Below are 23100 nucleotides of genomic sequence, written 5' to 3' on the forward strand. Positions count from 1 at the left end.
CATCTGTGAGCTGCTGGACAATTGGAACTCAGTCTTTTCATTTTCATATCCCCAATAGCATCTCCTATCGGGCCAGGAATATGGTAGATGCTTAGCTAATGTATATTAGCTGAGAAAATAAATTATGTACTAGAAAGTGCATTTCACTGGGAGTTAAAAGTGCTGATGCCCTATTCTTGACTGTACTATCATTATGGCATGAGACTTCAGGGATAATCCGTAAATTTCTCTAAATATCAGCACCTAAATCTGTTTAAAAATATAAAATGTAATATAAAATGTAAGTGAACAAAATGGCCTTGAAGGTCACTTTCAGAACTTTGATTCTAAAGGACATATTGAGCAGAGAACCTGACCTTACAGAAATGGTTTATAACCATCTGTTTTCTCATTAATTCATTTATACTTTAAATAACTTACTCTTTCATTCATCCATCCATGGGCACCATGAATTGTGAGATGATATGCTGGTCTGGGCTGCATGAAATCCACAGCCACTGAGAAACAGCACATAGACAGCTGTACCTTTATAACTTCTATATTGGAAGGTGACATGAATCCCTTCTACCAAAGCATAAACAGCACAAATGCAGACGTTAACTGCGGATAACACGCTAAAGGTCTAGGGAAGCCAAATACAATTTCAGCTATCCATTCATCAAACCATCCATCCAATAACAGTTCTGAGTATCTATGTGTTCAAGAGGTTTTGTTTTCTATCCCAATCCCACTGTCAACCACAAGGATGAACACATGGCCCAAGCGGGGTCCTTAAGAGTATTCATAGGACCTGAAAAAAAGCCTCAGAAATGGGCATGTGGCTCAAGACAGGGCATTCTCAGTTCTTTGGAATTTCCTGCTTATGCACACTTAAAGTATAAATATATGTTTTGAGACTTCTAGTGGTCACTGTGTCATTGTTTGTGTTACATAGGAAACCCTCCCAGGGCAAGAGAATCTGAGACTAACACTCAAAGAAAAGCAGAGACAAGTAGATGAAGAGGTCACCACGTGATGGAGACGGAGAAGAACACATTTTCCAACATTGTTAAGCTCTGGATCCAGTCCAGCCAGAAGCTAGAGCTTCCATGGACGTTCCAATGATACAGTCCCAAACTTCTCCTTTTCTCTTCAACTATACTTCACAGATTTTTATAACTTATAGCCACTACAACCTGCTAGATGCCCAAAATTGAAGGAGCCATAAGTGTCAGAGCTGAAGAAGGTCAGGGGGCTCTGATCAAAGGAAGGAAGCAAGGATAAAAGAGAAGAAGGATGAATCGTAAATGTCAGGAGAGACACGTCTGAGACAGACAAGTACCTTAAAGAAAAATTAAGAGATTGAATTGAGGAAATTTAATGTGAGAAGGCAACCAAGTATCTCCCACCAGAATGGTATTTATTGGACTGCCCAAGATGGGTAGACAAATTGCTATGTTTAATGCCCCCTAAGAGAACATTTCCACCTCCTTCTACTTATAGCTAGCACATCTTATCAAGGGATTTAACTTAAGTATCTCTTCCTGAGACAGATGTTTAGCCACTTTTTTTTTTCTTGTCACAGGTGAAAATCCCATCACTTTGTCCCTCCAAGCAATCCCTCAGATAGGTGTGGGAATATTCTTCCAGGCATCATCTCAAAACTTCTATCCATTAACAAAAGGAATTATGTTCTAATAATGGTATCTCTTCCAGTCATCTACTTATACAAACTTGTTCTACACATTCACTGACTTCTCAGAACCCCAAGAGATGCATACTACCCTTCTCATATATCCTTGCTTAAATTACCTTCTCTGGAATAAAGGCAATGAATGCCCATGAGGAGACATGGGCATGAACAAGAAGAGGCCATGAAAAAGAGGCCCAGATCCTGCTCTTGGCAGATCCCTGAACTCATCTGTGCTGCTGGTCAGGTTTCTTTTCCTGTGTGGGACTCCCCTTCAGTTTTAGGGGATGCAGCTCTCAGACCATTGTTGGGATTTCCTGTCATCACTCTGAGAAGTGTCAGCCATGATGCTAATACTTTGGCCTCCTTTTCTCCCCTCCTCTATCTCTCGCTTCCTTCCTTCCTTGTCATTTGTATTCCTTTTTTTTTTTTTTTTCATTCTTCCTTCCTTATTCCCTTCGTAGTCATCACTTAGTAGGCCGCCAATAATGATAAATATCCTCATAATCATCCTCCTCACTCATACCCAGTAGCACTAGCAGGGACGGGCAAAGACAGCAACTATCATTCACCTCCTAACACATCACGTTGCCATGTTTTGCTAATTACACTTATCACTACTGAAAAATATGTTGTTCATTCGCTTAAATTTTACTGTCTGACCCCATAAGAGTAGAAACTGTCTAACGTGTCCACCTTTCTATCTCTAGCCTAATTAATTTATTGGTGTCTCATGAATATTTGCTAAATGGATGGATGGATAGCAGATTTATTGTCATCTATTTTGCCTCAGGGACACCTGTACTCACAGGTGTCCCACATCTTAAGTTCAGGTTGCAAGGTCTGAAGCTTGTGTCAATGTTAGCTCATCATATCTTTGAAAGCCATTATTATCCCTGGTTCTAAGTAAGAATGACCCAGCTTTGGGTTGAAGATTCAGCAAACCTGCAATAAAGCTAAAAGTGAAAGAAGGTGGCTCTTGCAGCTGTGATTTAAAAGGTGGTGAGGCTTTAAAAGGTGCAACCACGAGCCCACCTGTATGTACCTGCCCTAGTTTCTGCCCGCCCAGGACTTACACATGCACAGTCACACAAGTATGTACCCACATGGCCCGAACACCACACCCCATCTCCCTAGTGGTCATATTTCATGCCTCCTGATGAAACTCTCTAACCTTCACGTGAATCTGATTTCCTGGATAAATTTGGCATTGGAAGCAGCTTGGTTCATTGAGTCATTACATCTTCTTGGTTAGCTTTGGACCTTGCCTTCTGCAACCTGCTAGAGACTCATTCAGGATATAAATATATATTTTAAATGATTGTGTATCAAATGTTTATACACACAACCATAAATGACACAATTTAGGAGAAAGTGTTCTAAATTCACCTTTGCCAGGTATTAACAGAATTACTATGTTAATATTATTATTTCAAAATGGTTGTCGTCATCATCATCATCATCATCACTATTGGGCGCTTACAGTACTGTAGAAAGAGCCCTGGAAAGGGAGACAAAAGATGGGAAATCTAAATTCAAGTTCTGCATCTTACTAGCTGTATAATAATAAGCATGTATATAATCTGAGCTGTAAGTTACCTTGTCTGAAAAATAGGGGTGAAAGTACAGGGTTATCTTGAGACTGAAATTAGGTAACACAACAACGTGCCTAAGAGTACTTCCCTCGCCAACAGTTGCTTAAAAATTATTTGTTGCACAAATTGTCCTTTGAAATACTAAGGCTTCCACCATCTATACAGTATCTACTAGGTGCATGCAGCTTCTGAGCACTAGACACGTGCCTAGTCCCCACTGAGATGTGTTACACGTGTATAATACACACCAGATTTCCAAGACTTAGTATGAAAAAAGAAGGAGAAATAGCACATTAATAACTTTATATTGATTGCATGCCATAATATTTTGGATATATTAGCTGCATCATTAAAATTGTCACTTTTTGTGGCGCCTCGGTGGCTCAATCAGTTAAGTGACTTCAGCTCAGGTCATGATCTCATGGTGCATGGGTCTGAGCCCCGTGTCAGGCTCTGTGCTGACAGTTTAGAGCCTGGAGCCTGCTTCAGATTCTGTGTCTCCCTCTCTCTCTCTGTCCCTCCCCTGCTCGTTCTCTCTCTCCATGTCTCTCAAAAATAAATAAACCTTTAAAAAATAAAAAATAAAAATAAAATTGTCACTTTTTTACCTTTTTAAAAATCGGACTACTAGAAAATTTAAAATTGCATTATTTGGCTCACCTTTGTGGCTTGTGTTACATATCTCAAGGACAACACTGGCTTGGAGAGCTATGCTCCTAGAATTTCAATTATAAACATAGAAAAGCTCAAAAACAAAGGATTCGGTGGAGAAAATTGAGTTCTTAACATACTTCACAGTTATGCAAATATTCATCCAGGGAAAGAGACCACTATTTATGTCAATTTCTTTAAAAGGAAAGCATGAACCCTTCATAAGCAATGGAAAACTAGTCCGCATCAAATCCAAGAGAAGGTTTGGTGTGGAAGAGAGAAATGATAGCTTAGTAAACTTGAGTAGAAGGAACAGAAAGGAACAAATGGGTTTGGAGCCACTGAACTTGGACACAGAGTCCACGTTGTCACTACTAGCTGCTATATAACCAGAGTAAGGTGTGCAAGCTCACAGCACCCACTTCCTCTCCGCAGAGCAGAAGTAACAATACACATCTCACCACAGGGCTGTCGCTGACATTTATGAAGTGTTCACTTGGCTCTGTATATGTTCTTGTCATGCCAAAAGTACAGATGAGGAAACTGAAGGAAAAAAAAAAAAAAAAGAATAACTTGTGTATTCCTGGCCACACCACTAAAAACTGGTGGCAGCAGAATCTGAAGGCAGTGAAGTCTGAACCCCTTCAGCCCTTGAGCTTTTAATCACTCAGATCAGGTTTCAACACTGTCATGAGACCTGAGTGAGACAGTGAATTTAAAGCACATGCCAAAGCCATCAAGGAAGCATCCGTGTTTCTTGCTGTTTCAATCCGCAAGAGAACATTGATAGGATATAGTATGCAAGTCATTCTATGTCCCATCAGCTCAAAAGAAACCCCCGAACAGATGACCAGCAACCTAAATGAACTTTGGAAACTCTGATATATTAGTGTCCTGGAGGCTGTAAGAATTGTTGAATGTTCTGAGGAAATATATTCTAAAATTCACGTATGAAATATGAAGCCAAAGGGATTTTGACCTCAGAGATAACCAATAGGCTTAAAATCAGTTCCTACATGCTCAGTATAAGGAATCACTTACACATATTTTCCCAGTTCTTCCTCACACTATGTTGGATTTCCAGATCTACCTAGGTGGACTTAGCATCCAGTCACTGTATCTTTTATTTAAGGTAAAGCATAAATTTCATAGATATTGAACTATTTATATAAAGCATTTTTGGTTTTGTGTGTTTGTTTGTTTTGTTTCGTTTTTGTAAGGATCCCAGCAAGTCAGTGGGAATGAGGGAGAGGCAGAGCCAGAGCCAAATTATACTTAATGACTGGGGGATATTCCTAGCTGGCAACGGTCCCCAGGAGTTTCCTAAGGGGTGTCCCTGGGTCCAGCATGCCCGACGACCTCTATCTACACATCCTCAGGACACAAGGTCACCTCACATAGTAACAGTCACATCTCAGTAACTACCCACCCTGGTTCTTCTGCAATAGACTTGATTATTTCTGACAAACTCATTTCTTGTCCAATTTGGTATGAAAATTAAAGTTGCATTAGCACAATGTATGTCATGTGAGTGGCAACCTCAATGCTCTACTATAGCAAACCCAACGGAGCCTTGAAAAGAGGTTCAACAATACAGGTAAAGTTACTGTTTCCAAAATAGCTGTTTTGCATCCAAATCAGTCTTGCCTGGGAAGGCACGCTTGGTGGCCTGTGGCCGAGCTGATACAATCAATGTAACTTTCTCCAAAGGAAACCATCTTCAGAGAAAATGTTAATCAAATCGTTTCCCATGCAAATGTAAAAATAGGGGAAACAATACTAGAGATAATATCAATATTTTCAACATTAAGCGAAGACAGGCAATCCTTGAAGAGTGATGCTATTTCCATGAATTTAATCAATTCACATTCTTAGCCACAAAGCTTTTCTTATTTGCTTTTGTTTTTACAACCATTAATTTAAATGAGTCCGGAGATAGGATTTGTAGGTTCTTTGCCAGAACCTGAGAACTAAGTCCTGAGTTCCCAAGGGCCTATCATCAATTTGGTTTTCATTGTCCAAATAAATATCTGAACCCCAGGAGCTGGATTAAGAAGAGAATAATAATACATGTATTCTCTGGGTCAAGCAGGGTAGCCAGAGATGTTCTTTTTTGCTTTTGTTTTTATTTTGTTTTGTTCGGTTTTTGGACTTTTAAAGCAGAGCTCAGCTGTTCTTCCAGATCCCTCCTGTGGGGAGGCAATTTTCCATTCTTTTTTTTTATTATTATTATTAAAAATTTTTAAATGTTTATTTACTTTTGAGAGAGAGAGAGATCAGGTGAGGGGCAGAGAGAGAGGGAGACACAGAATCCGAATCAGGGTCCAGGCTTCGAGCTGTCAGCACAGAGCCCGGTGGGGCTTGAACCCACGAACCACGAGATCATGACCTGAACCCAAGTCGGACGCTTAACTCACTGAGCCACCCAGGCACCCCAGCAATTTTCCATTCTAACCCTCTTCTACAAAAGAGAGAACTTGAGTCTAGACAAGGGAAGCAAGTTCCCATCTCTTGTCTCACAGTGAGTTGGTTAACAAAGAAAGAATGGGTAAAGATGAATCAAAGAGGCATAGAAATGAAAATGTTTCAAGAATATTAGAGCAGACATAGAAATACCAAGCACGGAGACCATGTGGCCTTTGTCTCTCTGGGCAAGACTTAGTCATGTTGGTGTTTGCAATTTCATTTGTTCTTAAGTCCCGGTTTAGAGTGACAAATTTGATGTCTCTTAAAATCCAGTATAGATGATTCTTTCAACTCTCAGAAATCTGGGTCCTTATTAATATGCCTCAGTGAAGACACAATGTGACTCTCTTCTCTCAGCTTTTGTATGCATTGTACCAGGTCATGGCACCACACAGCAGAAGGTGGAGAGTGTCCACTGATGGATAACGACTAGGCTTATATGCTTTCTCTCAACACCCTCTATAAACACCACTGTAAACTCTGGCTGCAAAATAATCGTTCCAAAGTGACACTGTTGGGGCATCTTCATCTATGCCAGGGCTGGAGAGGAGCCAAAATTTCAAAAAAACAAAACAAAACAAAACAAAAAAACCATGGAACTTGGAAACACAATTTCTTTTCTCTGTAACACATCTTTTTAAGCATTTAAGTCATATGAGCACATTACAGAAAGCATAATATTCTGTGTCATCTTCAAAGCATCCTGGGTTGGGAGAAAGCCAAGAACCCATCAATCTTAGAAGCATTAGAAGTGTCCTAGGGAAAGCTTTCTGGATCTTCCAGGTTCTGAGTTCAAATCCTTTGCCACAATCTATGTGTGTGATCTTGCGGCTCCTGTTTATGAGGTTGGAAAGATGCAGTGACATAATCCTTGGAAGGCCAAGTCCAAGGCACTCAAGATGCACTTCGCCAAATATCCATCCCAATTTCTCATCGACGGTCAGCAGCAAGTCTCATGAACCTACCCCTGGAAGCCTCTTACCTCTGTGTCCCTACAGCAGAGCAGTGGAGAGCATGGGATCTGTGTTCAAATCCCTGTTTGTCCACTTATTAACTGTTGAAACCTGGGGAAAGTTGTTTGACTACTCTGAGTCTTAGTTTCTGTGTTTTATAAATGGGGATCATTATAGCTTCTGCATCACTGAGGTTGTAGTGAGGATGGGTGGAGATAATTTATGGGAAGTGCTGAGCACAGTGTGTGCATATAGTAAATGCTCAGTACACATCAGCTATTGTGATAATGCTGCCACCCTAGGCCCTGCTTCATCATCTCTGCTGTAATCCCCTACCTGCTGGCTTCCCTGTTTAGAGTTTCTGTTCTTTCTAGCAGTAATTCTCAATGCTGTTCCAGAAATCATTTAATAAAGCATTGAACGCATCACTCCCTTATTCCCAGCCCTTTAAAGGCTCCCTAGGGCCTAGGGAATGAAGTCCAAAGCTCTGAATTTGGCATTCAATGTACTCCACAGAGTCCCAAACTTCTTACCCTGCAGGCATACTCTGTCCACTATCACCTGCTGGCTACTCTGGGCAAATCCAGCCTGTGCTACACATCCTGGTGTTTCTGTTTGCATGGCTTTCTCTAGAATGCTGAGATGTGACAGCTGGATAGCACCGAGCCAAAGGATTTGTGGGAGATTTGAGGGCCACATCATTTTAGAGCTGGAAAGGACCCAAAAGGCCACTTTACAGATGAGTAAACTGAGGTTAATTGGCTTGCCCAAAGCCACACAGCTATTTATCAGCAGTGTCAGCGTGGCACTAGGCTGGTCTGCCTACCGGGAGGGAATCACCAGGCAGCCTATTAGGGAAAAATTGTAAGCAATTGGCAGCAAACTTGCTGACAGGTGATCTTTCTCCACTTCAGAGAAATGGGATATTAAGCAGCCAATAAGAAAGGAACACAGGCACGCCTCTCTAAGCGCAAACCGGGTGCCTCTCTGGCTGGTAATGCAGGGCACGATGGCAATGGGGTTGATGGGGAGAGGGCCGCTGAAATAATTCCCTAGGACCCATCCCTTACTTCAAAGACACATCCTCTCAGGCTGCATTAGTCTCCTGACTAATGCTCCCAAATGCACTGCCGAGATTTGCTGAAGTTGAAGATTCTTTGTGATGTTTGCAGTAGGAGCGGTGATGAATAAAACACAAGAATCACCAAGGCATTATTCCGAAGGCAAGCGTGCCCAGCTCTAACTGCTACATTGCAATTTCTACTCTAAGATAATAATACTAATAGTGACACTTCATTTATATAGTGCTTCTTAGGTTCTCAAGAATAATATAAAAATGAAAACGATATCTTCTACCACAGCTGTGTCTATACATGAAGCAGATAGTGGAGCAAGCCAGTTCAAGAGCAACTTCCTCACAACTCTTGGGATATTTTAGGGCAAAGTGTTATGAATTGGAACTGTTTGCATCAACAACCTGTTTTTTCAGCTTGGGTTTGGATTTTAAATACAGTTCTGCTGCTACCGTAAATGATTTTATAAAATCTTTAAATATGTTGTTAAGTAGACAAAACCTTTAAATATACATGTTTTAATAAACAGATACTATGATGTTGGTACTTACTGACATAGCTGCCCACCCAGCTTCACCTGGTTGGTTAGTTATCTGTGGTTTGTGGTCTGGATTTGTGTGCATGGTGAGCAGTCAGGGAGTATTACATAGAAATTGGCATGCATGGCTCCAGGAGTCTTGAGCAGCTTGGTGATAACTGAGTCAGGTGTGGGCAAGGAGCTTTACCAGCCATGAAATCAAAGCCGTTCTGTGTTCAACTACCTGGTCCATTAGACACGCTACAGAATGTTAGAAGCTCAGAAATTCTGAGCTTGCCCTGAAGGCTTCACTCTCTGGAAGGGCGATGATGATTTCTTTCAAAGGTCGGTCAGGAAAGTTGTCCTGGGATGGTATGAGGCCAGCTTCAGAGGCAGCAGTTACCTGTGTGTCTTTGCTGCCCCAACTCACCCAGCCGTAAGCAGGCACAACATCACCTAATCATCCTATCCTTGGGCTAACACAGAGGTCATGCTGTCAGGGACCTGGGGCAGTCAGATCCACAGACCAGACACAGTCATGGATCAGGTGGGTGTGGGCACCACAGCTATCCTTGCTGGACATGGGTAGTTACAGTTTACTCTACCATCCCAGTGGCCCCAGACATCAGATAATGGTACAACCACTGCCACAAAAGCCAGAGCGAGTTCTTCATGGCCAGTGGTCTTACCTGTATGTGTGTGTGTGTGTGTGTGTGTGTGTCTGCATGTATGTAAGCTACTGAATCTAAATTTAAAACACACTGGGAGGCTGGAGCTGAGTCTGTGTTCTAGCTTCCAAGAGGGCTAAGGAAGCAACTCTTTGGCCCTTCAGGCCTCTGGAGTGCAAGTAGTGTTCTTTCTATAGAGAATCTTCTTGTGAGCTATTCTCCAAACACAGGACGGGGGTTCCAATACTTTGCAGCCAAACAAACAAACAAGCAAACAAGATGACAAATGTGTGCTACAAGGAATGACTAACATGTATAATATTGTAATTCCAGGATGAAGAACCACTGAAAAGGAACTGTCTTGTTCAATAAGATTCTGCCCCTGCTCCTGTTCTGGGTATTTTTATTGCTGTTATTGTTTTGTTTACTTTGGTTTGGTTTGTTTTTTGTTTTTTGTTTTTACCAAGAAATCTTGGTGACAGAGTAAAGCCAACTCATAGCATGAAGCTATGAAGGATGACAGATATTCTGGATAACAGACTAAGGATTTAAACTTAAACACGTTTTGGGAGACTGGATCCATGGACTGAACCTAACAATATGAAATCTAACCAAGATAATAGTAACAGCTACCCCATTCTGTACACTGTTTTAAGCGTATTTATATATTAATATTGTTTAATATCAGAGCCACCCTGTAAGGGAGATATTACTAACACAGCACATGGATGGGTAAACTGAGAAATGGTAAATTGAGTTGCAGTCGGACAGCCTGATTCCAGAGCCTGTGCTAACAACTGAAGGTGCCTGTCATGTCTTTCGTGCACAGGGACAGGTGGGGAAATGTGACTTAACAGCAGCACGTAAGGAAAAACAAATAAACAAATAAACTGTGGAGCAGAAGTCCTCTGGGTGATGTGACTGGCAATAAAAGCTAATGTAATGTAGCCTCGGGCTGCAATAAAAGAAGTGTGTGGAAAGGAGTGGATAGTCCAGAGTTTAGCCGTCTAGATTTTCGTCTTCAGTCCTCCGAGGAGGGCTGGAGCAAAAAATGAATGAGGTGTTCACTCCAGAGATGTTAAAGCTGGGGAGAAGGCTTCCTGGAAAACAATAAATACTGAGTAACTGGAATGTGGAGAAAGAAGTACATCCATTCTGCATGGCATCAACAGCTTGTATTAAAGAATATAAGCTCTGGGGAGACAGTTTGGCTCCATCGAAGGAAGGATTTCTAATGATGAAAGTTCTCAATGCCTCTATGGTTTGCACCGGGGGTAATGTATTCCGTATCACTAATGATACAGCAGCCATCATCAGGACATGGTAGCCACAACTGCCTTCCTTCCCCGGACCATCCTTGATTACTACACTAGTTGTGACTTGCCCGTCCTGTGCCCACATTTGTTTATTCTTCCTTTGCAACACTTACTGTTCGGGATCTTGAGTTTTTATAGACAGACATAGTATGTTCTGCACCACTGAGATTGCTGCTTTTTTAAGGAAGGCCTTATGATTGACTATTTCTGTGTGCCCAGCCCAGAGCCTTTCATTAAAGTAGGTGACAAACAGATGGGTTTGAACTTGATTTCAAACTGAACCCTGCCAGCGAGTCCTGTGAATGCTTACAAGGGGTGGCAAGGTGAGATGCCACTCTACTTTGTTAGCTATGAAAACATGGAATAAAGATATTAATGATAATGACTATAAAGTGGGAAAGACCTGAAGGCCAAGGTCAGATAGTACAGTTTGCAAAATATTACCATAAGACATTGGATTGGCTGACCATGACTTCTAAATAAAGATTCATGGAAAGGCCCATACTTATGTATCACAACTTAACTACCTAATGACATAACAGGTTGTATCTTTGTGTGTGTAGACAGATAGATATCTAGATAGATAATGGAGCTAATGATATGTTTAAATAAAAATTAGACCACCAATATATCTACTCTAAAAAACAAACAAACAAACTTGTTTGTAGATAGCGGTAAGAGACTGAGTTAAGAGCCAAGACTGCCACATTCTTGCTTCACCTGCCCTAAATGACCATGTGATCTCAGGCAAGTCATGTTTCCTCCCTGGGTCCCTGGACCCTCATCTCTAACTGAAGGTTGGCAATTCTGTTGATGACTTCACACATCAGATTCCTACTTGGTGAAGTGGAATGTCCACTCCTCACTCAGGAAGTACTAGGCCCTATCGCTACATAGGAGTTAGACTATACGATGTAGAATCTGAGAGAAGGTGCCACGTGTGAAAGGGAACAATGACATAATGGAGTGGAAGCAAATGGGAGAAATGAGAATGGAGAGGAGTCTGGAAACTATCTCATCAGATTAGCTGAAGCACGAAAGGGTGGACCATCCTGATAGTGCATACGTTTGGCGTGGGATGCCTGCGTTTTTCAATTACTGGTTGTGGAACACCAGGAATGTCGTTTTTGTTTGTTTCTTTTTTCTGTACGATGTTAGCAATAATCTTACCAGTTCACAAAGTCACTGTGGATAAGTCTCACACAGAATGTTCTTCGCCCAGTGACTGAAACTAGCTAAAGCCTCCATAAATGCTGGATTTTAACTACTATCTGATACTGATTTTCAAATACTTGCAGGGCTGTAAGGAAGAGGAAAAAGTGATGGGGAGCAGACGTAAAGACTAACTGCTGGGATAAAGTTACAAAAGAGGTGTATTTTCACTCCTCTTCTGATGTGGGATCTTAATGAACAGAGTTAATGGATCACAGCTAGTGTGATGGGTTCCCTGAGAGGTAGTTAGCAGGCTGTCATCAGGACATGTATGAAGATACAGGATTAACAGTGAAACAGAAAACATGCTGGGAGGATAGTTATACCAGAAAATCTCAGAAGTTTCTTTTAATGAATAAGGTTTGGGGTCTTGTAGGGGCACAGGTCTGAGCAGTCGGCTCAGCTCTCGGCCCAGCTGCTCTTCTCTAGAAAGCCAGGGAGGCCCCAGCTTGCAACATGCATCACATATAGTAGAAAACCTCTGGGCATGTGGATTCAGGACAGACTGGGAAACCCAGCTTTTCTTCCTCCAGCCACAGGAGCTTAGACAAGGGTCCAGAGTCCTCCTGCGAGTCAGTTTCCCCCTTTGTACAGTGGAGATGCTCCACAGGATGAGGACGTAGAATAAATGAGGCACGGCACCTGGCACATGGTAGGGTATGAAACAGTTGGCTCTTCCTCCTTCCCTTTTCCAGGCAAACACGGGGAGGTATTTCCTTTCAGGAAATACTCAGGAGAGACTTCAGGCCTGGGGTAGAAACACACGACACAAGAAGGCTACAGATGGGACAGAGCAGGACAACCTGGAAGGTTCAGGAGCCTTGGAAAGCCCAGCCCGCCCATGCCACGGAGCCGGAAAAGAGTCAGAAAACCATTAATGGCTGGTGGGGTGAGGGCTCCTGTTATTTTCAATGCTGTGCCAAATCACTGTGCTTCTGCCTGGACCCAAAGAGGACCACAGGCAGGGCGAGAGCTTCTTCAGTGCAGTGTCTTCATGAGTTAAAATGGTCACTGCTCCACCCCCTTAAAATCCCAAACTACATTTACCTGAAAAACAAACAGGAATAAGCTTGAAATGGAGACGATTTATCAAGGGGCTAATTATCATTTAAGCTAGTCTGGAATAGTAATGAGCCCCTTTTAAATGAAAGCAAACCTTGTGATGAATATCTCAACATCGCATGCTTAGCAAACTTTCCCAGTAAGATATTACTTCGGGGCAACTTACCACAGCAACCCATATGTAAAAACGAACAGAGAGAAAATGCAAAGGTAGGAAGGAGGCAGGCACTTTTCAGAAGCCATAATTATCTCTAAAATCTCAACTGCTTCTTGAATATTTTAAATGGAAGAGGGATGGATCACTTAAACTTATGAAATAATTCAAAAAAAGGCAGGCACTAATAAACAATTCATCCCTAATTGGGAGAGGCCTCAATCTAAAGCAAATGTTCAGTGCAGGATTTTGGCCTAATAATTATAAGGAAGAATTGCTACCTCCACCATTAGTCTATAAAACTCAATCCCAGGTCTGAGAGGACAGAAAGGGCTGAGTGTTTAGTGTGGGCTTATCATGAATCAGACACTGCACTCAGTTTTCATTTTATCATTACAACAATGCTAGGACATGAGTATTATTATGATTTCTGTTGTTACAGAGGAGGCATCTGTGTCTTAGAAGTTCTGTTGCTTATTCTTAGTCACATACCCTGGAAGCACTGGAGGTGCAGCTGCAAAGAATCAAAGTGCTGGGCAGGGCTGGAACTAGGGTGAGTCAGGGGAGGCATGGTCCTTGGGCTTGGGCACAAAATAGAAGGGCTTGCCAAAAAATTCAGTAATCGACACGGATACTATTGTAATGCAATATTTGAAAAATCGTACTGAACGGGAAAGTCCATGATGTGCAAAAATACCAAAATGTCAAACAGAGACAAGGATCTTACTCTGCACTTACACCTGGCACCACCCTCCTCACCCTAATCCCCTGCTGACCCAATAGGCGGTCTAAGCCTCGGGGATGACGGAAGTAGTCTGAGCCTTGAGGATGTGATCATGGGTAACACTTTCCGGAGATCCATGGAGGGGGTGGCCGCACAGTACATATCTGATACGCCTAAGCCTGCCTTCTTCCATGCTGGTTCTTACTGAGAATAAACGCCACTGGTGGTGTGGATGCTACTCGAAATTCTCACTGTTTGCCCTCACGGACAGAGCCTAATGATGGCTGAAAAGAGATCTCTGCGCATCTTAAACTAACACAAGGAGGAGACTCCACACTCTGGATGCTATGTTAGGTAATCTTCAGAATGTGGAAGACACCGAGTCCAGAACCATTTTCTTCCAGAAATTTCTATAAATTCTTAATTGTGAAATCATGCGAGTACAGAGGACCACATCATGTGGATTTCTAGCAAAGAAAAGAATTCACGGAGGAAGTGAATGTAGGGTTTTCTTCACCTGCAACAACCCAAAAAATTCGAGAAGAATTCACAATATCCTTTGAGGATTGTTCTCAGGGCCAGAAAGCAATAGAATAAGAGCCTAGCCACTGTTTACTACGGCCTGTAAAGCTGTTTAGGCCAGCTTTCCGGATTCAGCACCTCACATGGGTTAAAGGAGTAGAGAGAGACAAAGGCAGGGGGTTGGGGGGGACGGGTGTCACCAGTACTTGGCCCGTCAGGAGAAACAGCACCATTCATCTCTCTCATGCTTTTTTTTTTTTTTTTCCTCTTCCTTTTCCTCCTTTCCTCTCTTCTCTTTCATCCTTCTATCTCACTTAATATCCTGGTGTACGAGATTCTGTGCCGGAGCAGAAACTTTAACTGGACAGACTATGAGAACAATGATTCATCTCAATAAGAATCCTGGTACCCTGCAACAGTCTGATGACTAATTAAACCAAATAACAATGAAATTTTGCCTCCAGTTCTAACAAACATGCGTTATTCACAAGCACTTACAATTTAAAAGTACTTTCTTTTTTCCGGGTTAAATAAACTGTCCGGTGGTGAGTGAGCATTGGTTTACAAAACACTTTGTCTTACTTTCCACTGAGTTACTTAATACTCCTTCCCATAATGCATTTGCATTGATTCCTTCTTCATCAACTGCCTGCACATTCCAACACACTCAGAGATACACAGAACTGCACTGCTGACTCACCAGGGAGGCAATTGTACTCAGTTAAAAAAATAAAATTAAGAATCCACTTAGGACAGTACTTATTTTTTTATTAGAGCTTTCCTCTTAATTATAATATAGCGTTAGTATCTTTTTTACATTATTCTTCTGAACTTTCATAATGACGCTATCAAACAGTAACAAATATAAATTTGGGCAACCTAAAATATGCAATTTAATCATAAGCAGTAATTTCCATATCACTGAGGAGGAAAAAAAAGTCAAGGACCAATCTTGAATTAAATTTTACTCTCTGCTAAATTTAGGTTTTTTTACAGCAATATCAAGAATGGTTTAAAGGTAACAGTAAAACATTTACAGTTACATTAAAACTCCATGCCCCAAAGTGTTTACCGAAGATCATACTGCTATTCGTTTTTGCAAATTAGAAATGTCTTGCAGATGTTTTAAAAACCTCTTGAAAGAATAGGCAATGATACCACAGTAATCTCACTAATATTTCTCTTCTTTATTCATTCGTTTCCCCTCGGAGTCTCAAATGATGCTCTTTCTAGCAGGGGGAAAAAAAAGCCAAAAAATCCTCCCAGATCACTGTCTTACTGAGAGCTGACCTTGTGTATCAGGCACCCCAGCCCCCAAGCACCTTCTGCTCAGATAATCTCAAGTTACAAGATTTTTCCAACTTTCTAGTAAACTCCAAGATGGGAAGAAGAGGCTGAAGGTAAAGGATCCACCGACTAGAAAGATGTTAATCCTGACAAACTGCTCAGGCGGTAGCCTGAACCACTGCTAGATTGAATTCGGTCTCTCCTCAGAGGGCCAGACAGGGGTGGTGGTAACAAAACCGCTTTTCATGGTGCCCTCAAAAGCAGATGGGCCCCATGCAGAAAGTTGGAGAAGGGCGCCATTGCCCTCTAGTGGCCAGAAGTGCAATCTTCCGCGAAGGAGCCCATTTCCAGAGATGCACAAGGCTCTCAATGTCAGGGTAAAATTATAGCAGAAAGATGTCTAATTATCCTCCTCGAGTGTTTTCTTTAGTTCTTTCTGCCCATAGAAGAGGCTGTGGATGACTATCACAGTAATCCTGATGGAATCCTGATGGATTCTTAGTACTACTGGTGTGCCAGCATTTGCCTAACTTTCTCCAGCTTTTTTTTTTTTTTCTTTTTTAACATACCTGTTGATGTCTGTCCGCTAGCCCATATAGACCAAAGATCTTTACGTATTTTAGGGGCAATCACAATGGATTAGAAAAGTTGAGAACTCACATGCTTGGCAGATATAGAATGTGGGCTCTTGAGGCACTAGGTAACTTTTTCTGAAACAATGACCAATTTCCTAAGGGGGAAAAAATCCCAACCACTATTCATAGGCTGATGAATTTACACGGTGTTCAGATTTTCTGGGAAAAAGACTCAGGAATTCATAGGCATTCTGCAAACTTTACAGTGTAATATAAAATGTTTGCTACCTAGTTTCAACCCCTGTAGACCAGTGTCTTATTATTAAAGATTAGGTATGCCTAATCAAAGTGAAAAAAAAATATTGAAAATAAACAAAATGGTTATGCTTCTTGAACATTTGCCTACATAAATGTATTGAAAATGAAGGAAAACTAAAATCAAATCTGCAGATCTCCTTTAGATGGTTCTGAAAATAGATCTGAATATCACAGATCAAAGTTTATGTGAACTGTCAACTTCATAAGTCACAGACATTCACAGGCGAGGTTTCGAGACACATTGAGCTCATGGGAGTGTAGCTGTGGCATTGTAAATCAAGCTTTGAGGTCAAAGTCATGGCGTTTCCCATAAGAGGGTCCCCAAACCAGAATCTTTACAAGGCAGCCATGTAATTCTATTCAAAGTGGAAGAAAAACCATGAATTATGAAGACAAGTGCATTAAAGGAGCATGAAATTGATCTGTATTCCCCCAAATCATGGCATGGCTCTTCAACCTTGCCCCCATCTCCTCTCACAAATAAACAAACAAACACACACATTCACCACCACCCCTGCAAAGAGTCCTGGGTCATAAAAAAGAAAAAAAAAAAAAAGAGAGAGAGAGAGAGAGAGCCGTGATTTTTTTTTTTTTTTTAATTCTCAAATTAACAAAAGATTGCATCTTAATTGAAAAATAGAATTTAGGTTTCTGGTAGTCTTACTGTCTGGTGTTCTGATAGGAATGCTGAACATAATGGAAGTTGTGAAGTGTTATCAAGATGGTCCACTGCTTCAATTAGAACTATTTTAAAAGCCAATTTTTTCTAGTAAGCAGTAAGCCGAGTTTGAGTAAATCTACTTGTTTTGGCCTCAACAGATGATCCTATCTCAGACCTCTTCATTCTCTCTCCCCACCCCCATCCCAGAGGTGGGAGGAGAGGAGGGCTGATATCTTTTTTTCAAACAATGTAACAAAATGGGCAGCTTATGCAGAGTCTGAAATAACGACAAAAACGATAGGAATAATTGTTATTAACAATAAAGCCTGGCTGCAACACATTTTTAATTCATTAATTTGCCATGTTTCAAAAGGAAGATGTAAAGATAATTCTCACTGGAGCAAAGTTTCCTGGCCTCTCAGATGCCCTTCCCTGGTCTACACTTGGAAACTACTCACATTTCTTTGTACTAGGCAGGAATTCAGTTTTGCAAGGAGGTTCGAATTCCAGGGCCCACTGGCCAACTCTAAAACTTGGAATCAGAGCTCAGGATTAAGGAACTTTAGTGACGAGGAGGTTCAGGGTCCCTCTGGTATTGGCCACAACTCTGTCCCTTTGTTTTGCAACTTTTATTCCTTTGTTCTGCTGGAAGAAGACCAGGCTCCCTGCAGCTAGGGTTGGGCAGAGACTACTTCTGTGTTCTGGTGTCTGCATCTCACATATGCAGGAAAAATAATTCCAGGATTAATGAAATGAAGGTCAGCCCCTTCTCTTCTCCTCTCCCGGGGTATTTGGATCTAGCGCTCAGAGCCCAGCCTGGCAAAGGTGGTGATGCGATGCTGGCTGATCCCCGCTCCTGAGAACACAGAACATCCCCATCCCCAGGAAAGCCAGACACCCCGCAAAACCATCGATGTCTGCTGCAAGCCCAAGTGATAAAGAAATTGATCCATCCTCTTGCCAGATTAATTATCATGTCCTCCCTGTGATTAAACCGAAAACTTACTCCCTGCCTCATGTTAACCTGATAGGAATGATCGGAAGATTAAAACAAGGAAAGATTTCAGAACCACTAGAACAAGATTTCTTTGGGGGAAACAAGAGGGAAGACTTCAGGCAGAGCTATATGCCCCTACAGCAGGGTTTCAGGAACAACCCTCCACCCCCATCCCTTAGGGACAACCCGTCGTCATGCAGGGATGGTATTATTAAATAATTAAAAGATGCAATTTCTTAATAGCAGTGCGATGGCCCGTGAAATTCCTGCTGCATTATCAGCAAAAGCAACAGGGCTTTTTCTAGCATCTAGAAAACCTTTCGCCCTGGAGAGGGAGGCGTGTGGGGTACCCCCTCCCCCCCCCCACACCCTCCCGCCCCAGCGAAAGCAGGGCCTTGTCAAGAAAGGGATGAAGAAGTGCGACCGGGGGGCCTCCCGGACCCCACTTTCTCCGGGGACTCTTTTCTTCACAGCGCGAGGCGGGCGCTCCTTACAGCTCTGCCTGGCTTGAGGTGGGGGTGGGGAAGAGGGTCCTCTCCTCACCGCCCTTCCCATTCTGCCGGCTCGCGTTCCGGGGCAAAGCTAAGGGAGGAGGGCCGTGCGTGCGGGGAGCTAGGGAGGCTTGGCGCGCTCGGGGAGGAGACGCAGGCTTCGGGCAAGGCTTGGTTCGCAAAGTTAACGTTGACCCTGGCAGGCTTCGCGAGCCGCGGGCAGAGCTGAGCCCGAGTCTGAGGCGCTCGCCGACCTCTCCTTGGGCTGGCGGGAGCTAACGGGCGGCCCCCGGAGCTCGCGAGCAGAGACTCGGGCTGGAGGGCTGGAGCGCGCACCGCAATCGGCCGCCCCTCAGCCGCAGTCAGCGGACCCAGAGCCCGGCAATTAAAGTGCGGGGCCACCGCCGACGCGAGCCCGGTTCCTTCCGTTGTCCGGGGCTTCCCCGGCGGTCGCGCAAGGAGGGCTGAGCCCCGAGAGCGCTCGGCGGGGACAGGGAGGAAGGGAAAGGAACCCTGCAGAGCGCGGTCACGTCGCCGCTTTCGGCAAGAGGTGCAGCGCGGGCGGGCGGGCCGGCACCGCGCCGGGGGCGACTTTCCCCAGAGACCCGACCGCGGGCAGTCGGCGCGTCCGGAGCGCGGCTCTGCAGCGTCTGCCCCAGCCCGGCGCAAAGCCCCTCTCCCGCGGCCTCGGCGAAGACCCCAGAAGAGGCCGGAGCGGGGGAGAGAGGTTGGAGCGCACATCTGGCGCCTCTGCCCCCCGCGCCGCCCGCGCCCACAGCTGGTTCCCTTCTCTCTTTTTGATTTTTAAACAAATCTTCTCTTACCTCCGCCCTCCCCCCGTTCCTGCGTTGCATTAGTGAAATCTTCCCGAGTCAGACCTCTTTCCGCACACCTCCAGACGTTCATCCAGAGACACCCCCCCCTCCCACTCCCCCACTCCAAGAATCCCAATCCAGGCGAGAGGAAGGGACTGGCGGCGAGCCTCACCTGGGGCCCTGGAGGGTGGGCGCGAGCTCGGGGCCGTCGGTCCTTGGCGCAAGCCAAGCACAGCGGTGTCAACCCCGGCCCCAGTCCGGGTCCCATTCACAAGTCGGCGGCGGCTGCGAGCGGCCCCCGCGGCATCTGCTCGCGACGCTCCCCTCGGCTGGCGGCGGCCGCGGAATGAGCCGCCGAGCGCGCTAGTGGCAGGAATGAGAAACCGGGGGGAGGTGGCGGGCGGGGTGGGGGGGGCCGGAGGAGGAGGGAGGCCGCTGCTGGGAGGGAAGGAAAGGGCGGGGGGCGGAGAGGAGCCGAGGCCGCGAGACGCGGAAAGCTGGGCCTGGCGGAGGCTGCGGGGGCCGACCCCGTCCGCGCCCCTCCCCCCAGGGGCCCCACAGATGCTGACCCCTGGATTCGTTGCCGCCCCGGGTCGCTGCACTCCGGCTCCCTTGGGGCTCAGACAGAGTCTGGAGCGACTGAAGTTGGGCTCCGGGGACGCACAGCCAATCAGGGAGGGCGGCGGAGGGAAGCTGGGGAGGGGTTGGGAGCCCCCTTTTCCTCCTTCGCCCAAATCCGCTCCAGCTGGCCAGGCTGGGCCCTTGCCCGGGAGGCCTGGATGGTGCGTTGGAGGAAAGCATCGCCCAAGCGGGGGAGGCAATCGGGAATTGTCTTTCCTCACTCTACCACCCCCTCCTAAAATCGCTCCACGTCGGCGGCTTCTGCCCTGCGCCTCCCCCATATCTCTCAAACTCTGCTTGGGGCGGGGGTAGGGAAACCTGGGGAGGGAGACTTCGGACTTGGGAAGAGCCACGTCTCTCGGTTCTCTCCCAGTACCCCCGCCCGCGCCGCGCTTCGCTTGCAGAGGGGGGGCGCGGGGAAGGCTGAGCTAGAATCGGCCTCGCGCCCGCCACCGCCCCCCTAGAGGGTGCCTGGGCCCCCGCCACAGGCAGGTACCAGCGGCCCCCGCAGTCAGCGTCACTTGTTGCCTCAGGCCCCATCGCCGCACACCCACGAAGGCTCTGCAGGGAGTGCGGCTCCGCGGGAGAGGGCCTAAGGTGCAGGGCCCGCGTCCTCCTGCGGGCCCTCCCTCTGTCCTCCCTTTTATTCCTGGGGGGGGGGGGGACCCCAGCCTCTTCCTGCCGTCGCGGAGTCGCGGGAAGAGAAGGCAGCCAGGGTCGGGGCCTAGGGGTCACGCCAGGGACTGGGCGGGGCGCTCATGGTACCCCGAACGTGGTTGGCACCCCCACACTCCGAGGGCCCCGGGGTCGAGGGAAACAACTGTGACCTGGTGGACACCCCTGGCTAGAACAAGTTTCCAAGGTGGGGAGTGGCGGAAAAAGAAGACGCAGAGAGACGGCGAAGCAGCAAAGGGATAACGGGGAAAAGAATCTCCAGGAGGGACGGGGATTAGGATGGGCAAGAAGGGGAGCGGTGATGGGCCCGCGGAAGAGATGGGCAAGGACCGAGGAGTCAACGGAAAACGGGGGCGAGTAAAGGAAGAGAAAGCCTCGGACGGTGCGCGAAAGCAGAAGGAACCGGCCCTCAGGCTCCTGGTCCCCCACGGTCCCCTCCTCGACCCAGCTCCCGGGCAGCGAGCGCGCGAGGCTACACGATTTTGCGCGGCGCCCGGCAGCGTGCGCGGGGGCGGCGGGCGGGGCGGGCTCTCCGGGCACGCCGCCCCTCCCCCTTGGCGCGCCCGCCGACGTCGCGGCCTCCGGGATCCCCCCCCCCCACGCCTCGGCTCCCAGCGCGCCCCCCGGGCCCTCCATGTGGCCGTGGCCATCAATCTGCCCGTTCCTCGGCTGGGGGAGGGGGCGCTAGGTTTGCGCTGCCGGGTTCCTTCGCTTCTCCGCTCCCTACCCCCCCACGTCCCAAAGGCCGAGAGGCGACAGTTCTCCCGGCACTGGATACGGCCCACCCCCGCCTCACTGCCGCCAGGTGCGAGCGACTGGCGAGGCCACCGAGGCTCAGCGCTTCTCCGCAGCGCGCGGGTGAGTCGCACGCTGTACCTGCCTCTGCCGCCTCCTCCTCAGGCTGGGCCCTGACCTGAGCCCCTCCACACTCTTGCTTCCTCTCAGCCCCTTTGGTCCTATCTTTTCATCTGCCACTCCCGGGTGCTGTAAGCCCTAAAACTTCAGCACGTCCTAGGCCTCCGCCGAAAGTCCCCTCACTATGGTGGGACGCAGCGACGGCAACAGGGTGCTCGCACCGCGCCACTTCCGCGCGTGATTGACATTACCCAGGAGAGAAGATAGCTGGATTTCGCGCTTGTTCAGCTTCTAACTATTGTCAGGGTTTTCTCATCCTTCCCACGTGGGCATAAAGGGACCGTGAACTCCATGCCAATCTAATTACACGTACACAAAGTTGTTCAGGATCTGTGATGGTGAGGGCATCTTTCCATCCGTGAGAAAAAAGTTCAATGAATTCCATTTTTTTTTTTACATTTTATTTATTTTTATGTTATTTTATGTTATTTATTTTATTTTTTAATGAAATTTATTGTCAAATTGGTTTCCATACAACACCCAGTGCTCATCCCAACAGGTGCCCTCCTCAATACTCATCACCCACCCACACCCCATAAACCCTCAGTTTGTTCTCAGTTTTTAGGAGTCTCTTATGTTTTGGCTCCCTCCCTCTCTAACCATTTTTTTCCTTCCCCTCCCCCATGGTCTTCTGTTAAGTTTCTCAGGATCCACATAGGAGTGAAAACATATGAAATCTGTCCTTCTCTGTATGATTTATTTCACTTAGCATAACACTCACCAGTTCCATCCATGTTGCTACAAAGGGCCATATTTCATTCTTTCTCATTGCCACGTAGTACTCCATTGTGTATATAAACCACAATTTCTTTATCCATTTGTCAGTTGATGGACATTTAGGCTCTTTCCATAATTTAGCTATTGTTGAGAGTGCTGCTATAAAAATTGGGGTCCAAGTGCCCCTATGCATCAGTACTCCCATATCCCTTGGGTAAATTCCTAGCAGTGCTACTGCTGGGTCATAGGGTAGATCTATTTTTAATTTTTTGAGGAACCTCCACACTGTTTTCCAGAGCGGCTGCACCAGTTTGCATTCCCACCAACAGTGCAAGAGGGTTCCTGTTTCTCCACATCCTCGCCAGCATCTATAGTCTCCTGTTTTGTTCATTTTAGCCACTCTGACTGGCGTGAGGTGATAGCTGAGTGTGGTTTTGATTTGTATT

General features: G+C 45.7%; 1 protein-coding gene across 3 annotated transcripts in view; it reads right to left on the reverse strand.

Annotated features, from left to right (window-relative positions):
- CDH11 (cadherin 11) overlaps positions 1 to 20111 on the reverse strand; it is a 153890-nt gene extending 133779 nt beyond the window's left edge. For 2 of the 3 annotated variants that reach the window (XR_007455956.1, XM_049622783.1), the window contains exon 1: positions 19899 to 20111. The gene's annotated coding sequence lies outside the window, so the exon portion shown is untranslated. Of the gene's footprint in view, positions 1 to 4376; positions 7928 to 19898 lie in introns of those variants that run through there. The other variant, XM_049622784.1, reaches the window with a different exon arrangement.
- Between the last annotated feature and the right edge of the window lie 2989 nt (positions 20112 to 23100).

Source organism: Panthera uncia, assembly GCF_023721935.1.
Source record: "Panthera uncia isolate 11264 chromosome E2 unlocalized genomic scaffold, Puncia_PCG_1.0 HiC_scaffold_20, whole genome shotgun sequence".
NCBI lineage: Eukaryota > Metazoa > Chordata > Mammalia > Carnivora > Felidae > Panthera > Panthera uncia.